Raw genomic sequence first — 10,000 nt, 5'->3', positions numbered from 1 at the left:
GCGCGCTTGTGTTTATTTTGTTGAGATGTATTGGTGGTAACGTGCGTACTAGAAAGACAAACGCCACACAGAGAGCACACACACACACGCGCGCGCGCGCGCGAGCACACACACACATACACGCGCTTGTGCACACACACAGCCGTCTAATACCACTTGTAGTGAATAAACGTGAAACTGAAGATCTCTCACACACACAGACACTGACACAGACACAGACACAGACACACAGACACAGACACACAGAGAAACACACACACACACACACACACACACACACACACACACACACACACACACATCACATCACACACACATTTGTTTTCAGAAAAAAACACACGAAAGAACAACAAAACTTCCCAGACAACGTTTTGAAACGTTTCAATCACATGCTTCCTTCTTTCTCCTCACTCAAATATTTTCCCCATGTGCATGCGTGCGTGCGTGCGTTCGTGCTTGCGTATGTGTATGTGTGTATGTGTGTGTGGAGTGTGGGTGTAAAGTGAAGTGAAGGCAAGTCAAGTCAAGATTTCATTTCATGATGGCAAATTGAATAAGCAACAATTGCTTTCTTTTACCTCAAACCATCAATGAAAAAAAAAATGTGTGTGTGTTCGTTCTTTAGTTTAGCGTCTTTTCACTATCAGTGATATTAGATGATTAAAAATTTTTTTAAAGGGGGTGGGGTGGTGGTGGGGGGAGGGAGAGGGAAGAGGAAAACAGAAAAGGTAGAAAACTACCAAAAAATGCAATTACATTACTAACATGCAATTACATTTAACAGTAACAATTCAATAATGATAATAATAATCGGAAACCATTGTGTGTGTGTGTGTGTGTGTGTGTGTGTGTGTGTGTGTGTGTGTGGAGGGCGCAGGGGGTGGGGGGTGGGGTGTGTGTGTGTGTGTGGGGGGGGTGTATGTGGATGTGTGACGTGTTTTTGTTTTTCTTGAGTTGGGTTTTTTTTAATTACTTTTTTTTTTGTTAGTGTTGTTCATGGCACATCATGAGGCAGGACAGAACAAAGAAAGGAAGTGCGGCAGTGAAATTGCTATACCAATATTAATATATCTTCTTCTTCTTCTTCTTCTTCTTCGTTCGAGGGCTGCAACTCCCACGATCACTGTACACGATGTGAGCTTTTACGTATATTATCACCGTTTTTACCCCCGCCATGTAGGCAGCCATACTCCATTTTCAGGGGGGAGGGGGTGTATAGTTTCAGTTTCAGTTTCAGTAGCTCAAGGAGGCGTCACTGCGTTCGGACAAATCCATATACGCTACACCACATCTGCCAAGCAGATGCCTGACCAGCAGCGTAACCCAACGCGCATAGTCAGGCCTTGAGGAGAAAAAAAAAATCGGAAACCAGTGTGTGTGTGTGTGAAGGGCGCAGGGGGGCGGGGGGGGGGGGGGGGGGGGGGCGGCAGGGTGTGTGTATGTGTGTAGGTGTGTGGGTGTATGTGTGTGTGTGGGGGGGGGAGGGGGTGTGTATAATTATTAATATATCATAATCCATGGGTTATGATGCACGGCTAGGCTTGTTGTGTCCTGGCCACTGCACACCTTTGGCACACAGACCCCCCCACCCCCACCCCCACCCCCTTCCCGATCCCCCCTCCCGTCCCCAACCCCCTCCGCTGATCGCTGAATACGCAGTACGGGTCAGGAGGTGTGGGTGGGGTGTGTGAGGGGTGGGTTGAGTGTGGTGTGGGGGAACGTGGTTCTCATCACGGTTCCAGCCACTGCTTTGCTGCCGTTGTTGTTGTTGTTGTTGTTAGTAGTAGTAGTAGTAGTAGCGTCGTTTGATTTCGTTTCAGCTTTTGTTTTGTAGCTTGGGCCATATCAAGTGCTGTGCTGAAGCACACAGACACAGACACTGACACAGACAGACAGACAGACAGACAGACAGACACACATTCACACACACACACACACACACACACACACACACACACACACACACACACACACACATTCACATTCACAAACACACACACACACACACACATTACAAATGTGCATCCAGAAAACAACTTAATGCGAATTATATAAAGAAATTAGAATTGAATTCATACAAAAAATTCAAAAATACCTTCCAGATATTATCAAACCCAGTCAGCTAATACTGGGAAATAAACTTGCAGGACTGTATGGGAAATTTGTCAGTAACTGCTGTCAAAAACGCCATTGCGTGTAGGAGTGATTCAATCTCTTGTTTAATATTTGTCTTTTTTTTCTTTCTTTCTGTGCGTGGTTTCATGTAATTTTGCATGCGTGTCTTATAAACCTGGTTAAAGTTTAATTGACGTTAAAATTGATTCTGAAAAGATTATGAATCCTGTACAACAATATTCTTTCAGCTTTGAAACGAATAGGTTAGAACTTCCTTCTTCCCCTTCACCACGAAAATTTTCCTCCCTCTCTCTCTCTCTCTCTCTCTCTCTCTCTCTCTCTCTCTGTGTGTGTGTGTGTGTGTGTGTGTGTGTGTGTGTGTGTGTGTGTGTGTGTGTGTGTGTGTGTGTGTTGTGTGTGTGTGTGTTCGCGCGAATATCAAGATCCGCTGCTTAGTTGACATCAGGTCGAATGAATGATAAAATTAATATGTGATGGGCGGAAAACCAACTGCGAGTTACTCCCCTTCCGTCACGATGGAAGTAGCGGGCTCTTATTAATCAGTACGGATGGGTTTGTAGACGAACAGTTTGTGATCAGATTAATTAAGGTTTGGGTGGGAATCGTTCCCCACCTCCACCCCCTTCCCTAAGCCCCCACCCCACCCCCTTTTCCCTCATTGCATACCTCTCTCTGCCCTGTGTCTGTCTGTCTGTCTCACTCACTCACTCTTTCCACATCAACCCCCCTCCTTTCTTCCCTTTCATTTTAAGCAAAGGTGTTGTAGAGTATATGAATCAATTTTCACACAATCACACACGTGCGCGCTCGCGCACGCGCACAAACACACACACGCACACACACACACACACACACACACACTCACAGGAAGAAACACACACACACACACACACACACACACACACACACACACACACACACACAACACACACACACACACATACACACATACGTTAGTGCGCGTGAGAGAGAACAAACGAACGAAATCGTATTGACTGAGACTTAGATAGTAAGACAGACGAAAAGGAGGACAAAGAATGGACAGTACGCAAAACTGTTCAGAATTTTCTGTCCCTTTTCCTTTTTTTTTCATTCAAATAAAGTTCATGTATAAAAACTCAATATGCCAACAAGACCTGAATTTTTTATATATATTTTTTATCATAATGCACAATTTGTAAACCATTCTCTGTAAATGCATCTTGGTTTCAATTGGGGGGCATTCCTCAAGACAGATTGTTTAGAACGGCTTCTTATTCCATGACGATGTTTATTTGCACGATTTGTTTATTGGCCGTTGGGTGTTTTAGAATTATTGGGTCTGGTAGCAAACCCCCTCTGGCCTGGAGTTCCGATGAAACAGACTATTCGTACCCCCGTTGTTGTTATTGTTGTTGTTGTTGTTGCTGTTGTTTTGCCCTGGTTAGCCCAGATTGGGAAGCCATTAACAGCTTAGTCTCTTGTGAAAGACTATGTCTCTCAAACTGAGAAGCAAGATTGCACTTGGCTCTTAGTACTGTAGCCTTGGGGGCTAGTTGGCCTTTGGGAACCACCCCAATGCCGACTGTCCTAAAACCCTCTTGGCCGAGGAGTGGGGATGTAACTTGGGTAAGACACCCTCCACTAGAATCAAATTCCAGCCCAGATAGGTGGGACAGCAGTTGCCTCCTCTTCTGTTCTGATGGTCATTGTAGGATACGACAGACCACAATACACAGCCCAGATTGACCCCGGAGTCTATGTCGATTACCCTGGAATGATCCCTCGGGGCCTAAACCTGAATAAGCCCTACTTTTAGAACTGACCCCCGTAGTTTTTTTTTACCTCTTCCCCCATTTCCCCTTGTGTTAAACATGGGGGGTCATTCTTAGCTTGCTTGATATGATCCACTGTGGCCCAGTTCCAATCAATGCAGGCTATTAAGTTAGAACTCCCCCTACGTTTGCTTCCGTTAAGTGACAATGGAAAGGAGAGGGTGGGGGGTACCAGTAAAGGTATAAGACCAGAATGATCCGGAGGGGGGGGGGGAGGATACCAGTAAAGGTATAAGACCAGAATGATCCCGGAGAAATAAAAGCAAAAACAAACAAGCAAAAAATACAAAACAAAAGAAAATCTCTTTTCCGCAGTGTATGATGTACTATCTGTGCTGTGTTGTTGTTTTTTTCTGACGATTTGGTTGGGATGTTGTAACCACTAGGATTGGCACTACTAGCTGTACATACATCATTCTGCAGTACTATATCTTTACATGGATTCTGTATGTGTCTTGTTGTGTGGCTTTTGAAGTTGTTATTTTTCTTACGATCTATCTATTTATTTTTATTTTTTTTTTTTTTTTTTGCAATCTTAGGCTGATAAATCAAGGGGGGGAAGCTGACGCATTGAGCACAGCCCTGTCTAATCCGTCTAATGGAGCTTGGTGGGAAGGATAAAATGTTATCTATTGTGTTGTTTTGCTGTAGTTGTTTTTTTCTGTGAATGATTTTTTTTTTTTTTTTTAAATTTTTTTACGCGGTTGACTGTTCTGTTTAGTGGCGTTGTCCTGATATGACCCTGTATGGTCGGGGGGGGGGGGGGGGGGGGGGGGGGGGGCGAGCGGGTGTGGGGTGGTGGTGAGGGGGGGCTATATATACAGATTTAATTCAGACTGGTGCAGACAGTAAGAGAGGTTGATGCAATATTCTACAGCAAAGCACTCGGAGTGTGTTAAAAAGAGGAGAGAGCGAGAGAGATAACAATGTGTCATTCCTTGGATAGTATATTTTAAAAAAAGAAGAAAAAAAAGCAGCAAACAGACAAGAACACACACACACACACACACACACACACACACACACACACACAACATTACAGAATATTTTGATTGCATGTCAGGGGTTAGACAAGGCTGTGTATTAAGCCCTTTGTTATTTTCCATCTTTCTGTCTGAGTTAGAAGCTGACTTGGCAACATGTGGAGCAAGAGGCATTGACATTTTTGTCGATCCACTTGGAATCTTTTTGTTGATGTATGCAGATGATAAATATCGTCCTGGTCTCTGATTCTGTGTCAGACCTTCAAAAGAAAATTGATTGTTTGGGAAATTATTGCAAGAAGTGGGAGTTGGTAGTCAATATGGACAAAACCAAAGTAGTTGTGTTTAAAAATGGTGGGTTTATCAAAACATGTGAGAAATGGTACTACTCTGGTAAGCAGGTTCAAGTTGAACCTTGTTACAACTATCTCGGCGTTGTACTGTCTGCAACATTAAACTGGTCAAGATGTGTAGAAAACTTATCTGGTAAGGCTATGAGAGCAATAGCAGGGATCAGGAAACTATATTTTAAACTTCAAGGGATTCCAGTCACTACTCTTTTCAAAATCTTTGATACAAAAGTAAAACCAATTCTGCTATACGGTTCAGAGATCTGGGGGTTTCAGAAATATGATGCCATTGAAAAAGTACATATCAAAATTTGTAAGCTGGTTTGGGGAGTTGGGAGGGATGTCAAAAACAATATAGCTCTTGGAGAATGTGGCAGATTTCCAATCTACATTGATACATATGTTCGTGTTATGAAATACTGGTGCAGACTTCTTTCTATGCCTGATAACAGATACCCTAAACAATGTTATCAACTGTTGCAAATGCATGATCAATCTGGTAGGCGCAACTGGGCAACACGAGTAAGAACACAGCTGTGCACATATGATTTTGGGTATGTTTGGGAAATGCAAGATCCTGGGAACGTTTCATGTTTTTTTTTTATATCTCTGTTTAGACAGCGACTGAGGGACTCATTCTATCAAGAATGGCATGACTCACTCTCATCTTACCCTGATTATTGTGCATATCATCCAGAAATAGTGAGAGCTGGCTATGTAGGTCAGCTGGGTGCACGTGAACATCGTCGTGCGTTGTGTTTACTGCGGTGCAATCGACTACCTCTGAACACTATGTCCTATGCCACAAAACAGTTCTATGATCCTTTCTGCAAACAATGTGATGGTCAACGTATTGAAGATTTGTGTCATTTCATGTTGATATGTCCTCGATATGCTGCTCTTCGTAAACGGTTCTTACCCCTTTATTATTATCGATTTCCATCAGATTTTAAAGTACAGTTACTGTGTACCAACCGGTCAGCTAAACTGACATTTAAAGTAGAAGTATACATTAATGAATGTATGAAACTTAGAAAATGAAAGTAAACTTACATTACAACTACTGTAAAATACACTTACGTGTTGTCACATAGAACCAGGTGTGTCTTTTGACGTGCACGTGATTTTAGCAGTAAAAACTTCTTTTCCGCTCACTTTATATCTTTTGCTATCTTCAAGCATTTCTTCTGTTCATATGGGCCAGATGGCCTGCAAAAACTGAATAAACCATTATTGTTATTGTTACACACACACGCGCGCGCACACACACACATGCACACACACATACACACACATCACACACACACACACACACACACACACAGCACACACACACACACACACACACACACACACACACACACACACACACACACACACACACACAACCGAAAAAACAACAACAACAACAAAAAACGTCGCCAAAATATTTGAGGGGAAGCGTCAATCGAGTAACAAGTGCATTGGTATTAATCATTAAACAGGGAAGCTTCGATTTTAGCAATATATTCAGACAGCCAGCAACAATCGATTAACTCTCAAAATGTTCTCAGTACTTTCTCTGCCACCAGCCAAACTAAATAATCGGTATGACAGGAGGGAAGGGGGGTTCACACACACACACACACACACACACACACACACACACACACACACACACACACACACACACACACACACACACACACACACACACACACAAATCATGTCACCCGGGCAACAGTAATGTTACATCCAGTCCGCTTTTTTTTTTTTTTTTAGCCCTCTCCCTCCCCTCCCCTCCCTCTTCCCTCCGCCTTCCGCTTCCCGCCCCGCCACTCCCCCCCCCCCCCCCCTCACACACACACATACACCCCTCCCCCCTCATAACACCTTCCATCTGCTTGCTGATTTTACTGCTCGGCGCCACAGACTTTGCACATTTCAGCATGACTGTACATGTCTTTATTTTATCCCTCCCCCTCCTCTCTCTCTCTATCTCTCTCTCACTGTGTGTGTGTGTGTGTGTGTGTGTGTGTGTGTGTGTGTGTGTGTGTGTGTGTGTGTGTGTGTGTCTGTCTGTCTGTCTGTCTGTCTGTCTGTCTGTCTGTTTGTTTCTGTGTGTGTACTAGTACTCTTCAGTCACTAACAGAACAGTATACACACTTCGTGGTGACAATTCGTGCTGACATTTACCAAACAATGAAAAATATCGGAGCGCACAACAGACGATGCTGACATGCCGCCATTCCCAGCACACACACACACACACACGCCCCTCCTTGTATTGGAAATACTTCAGACAATGAGAAAGTTAGGGTGTATTGATGGCAATGTGCTCGGGGGGTGGGGGGATGGGGGGGGGTGGTGGCGGAGGGGGAACGGGGAGGTGGGGTGGGGGGGGAGAATGTTTGATATCCAAACTGAATCTTCTTCTTCTGCGTTCGTGGGCTGCAACTCCCACGTTTACTCGTATGTGTATGACCGTTTTTACCTCGCCATGTAGGCAGCCATACTCCCCTTTCGGGGGTGTGCATGCTGAGTATGTTTTTGTTTCCATAACCCACCGAACGCTGACATGGATTACAGGATCTTTAACGTGCGTATTTGATCTTCTGCTTGCGTATACACACGAAGGGGGTTCAGGCACTAGCAGGTCTACACACATGTTGACCTGGGAGATCGAAAAAATCTCCACCCTTTACCCACCAAGCGCCGTCACCGAGATTCGAACCTGGGACCCTCAGATTGAAAGTCTAACGCTTTAACCACTCGGCTATTGCGCCCGTCTAAACTGAATCAATACCTACATATGCAGCTGAAATTTGGGGATTATACAGATATGAGCTAATGGAAAGGGTACATGCTTTTGCAGTTAAACGTTTTCTGGGTGTTCCAATACAGGCCTCAAACACAATTCTCTGTGGTGAAACCGAAAGGTATCCTTTGTATGTGAAAACTTATGTACAGTGCATTAAGTATTGTTTCAAACAGGCCTACGATATGATGTTAACCCAGACAGAGACAGTCAAAGAAATTAATTACAAGACTTCTTGTATAAGAATCGTTTTGTCAAAAGAATGGTTTTGCAATTGTGTGGATTTGTCAAGGTGTAGGGTATGAGCAAACGTTTATCCTTACTTTTATAACGAACAAATGGCATCGTGTAATGTTTGCACAATTTAGATGAAGAACTTTTGGCTTTAACGCTAATAATATAGGGTCTACGCCAGGTACGTCCACAGATTCTCAAATGTAACTCCACGTTGATGATGAAATTCATTTTATGTCTGATTGTAAATCTTACGCTGATTTTAGAAATGAATATGATTTCTACCTATAAAGATGTTACAAAAAGAAAGGATCTCTTTAGCATGTTAACATCTGAAGATCAGGAAAATAATTATCACATTGATGGCAAAATTTTATATCAAAAGTTTTGAAGATTAGGCAAAAATCACTACAGATAGCTAAAATCTGCGTGGTTTAGATAGATTTGACATTTTTTTCTTTAACCAGTGATAGAATCTGTTTCACTGGTGGATGAATGAACGGAGTTATTAATGTGTCTGGGTGGCCTGTTGGATGCTGCCCATTTCCTTCAAGGAAAGAAGTTTGCTGTTACCATATTCATTCGTTCATTCTAACGTTGTTGTTTTTTTGTTTTTTGTTGTTGTTTGTTTGTTGGCTGTTTTTTTTTTGTTTGTTTGTTTTTCAGCGAAAACATGTTGACGCTTTCGCCCATGTCATAAGGACCTCATGGCCAATGAGATTTATTTCTCTCCATACGAACGGCGAAAGAGACGACGTTAACAGCGTTTCACCCCAGTTACCATCATCAAAATATTGCAAGAGGAAAGCTCTTATACTGAAGAGGTGAATGTTGACAAAGAATACCACAATTCTTACGACGGAAGCTAAAGGTTGGGCCATTCAGACACCCACTGGACATCCGAGGGGTCTGTGTAGAGGAGAAGAGAGGACTGGCCGTACTGAGCGAGTTAAGTGTAAAAGTGTGTCTGTGAATGTGATGTGCGTGCATTGTTTTATGTCAGTTTCATTTTATTTTGAGGTGCTCTTGGTTTCTTTCATAAACACGTAGATCGTATATAGGTCTACCTGTTTCGTAATTCTCAAAAATCTTATGTCGGTTTGTAAATGTTATTGAAGTTTTTGGTCTATGTGGGTGGCTCGTTGCATATTGTCTGTCTGTCTGTCTGTCTGTCTGCCTCTCTCTCTCTCTCTCTCTCTCTCTCTCTCTCTCTCTCTCTTTGTCTCTCCCTTTCCCTTCACCACCTCTCTCTTTATCGATCAAGAATGTTTGGCTGCAACATGAGTTACAATTCAGTGATTACAGTGTCTCACACATACAATTCTTTCACCTTTTTCCACCACCTACATGTCTAAAAACTATCAATTGATTAATCATAAACAGCAACAAACAAACATACAAACGAAAGATTATCGCACGCAGTAACCAGGTTATGATCAAAACGTAAAAATTAAAAAAACAACAACCAAAAAAAACCACCATCAGCGTGGGTCGCGCATGTGCAACTTAATTAAGCAACCTAAATGACACATTTGTTTGTACCAGGAGTAGCCTACTGTGCATGACATATCGGCGAAATACTTATGTTGTGTAAGTCTGCCAAAAAGTACCGGCTTGTGATGAGGACTTTTTTTGGTGAGCTCGGTCCACATAAACAAATAATCACTTGCTGTATATCTCTCCTCC

The sequence above is a fragment of the Babylonia areolata genome, chromosome 1 (assembly GCF_041734735.1).
Source record: "Babylonia areolata isolate BAREFJ2019XMU chromosome 1, ASM4173473v1, whole genome shotgun sequence".
Taxonomy (NCBI): domain Eukaryota; kingdom Metazoa; phylum Mollusca; class Gastropoda; order Neogastropoda; family Buccinidae; genus Babylonia; species Babylonia areolata.
This window is presented reverse-complemented; position numbering follows the sequence as displayed.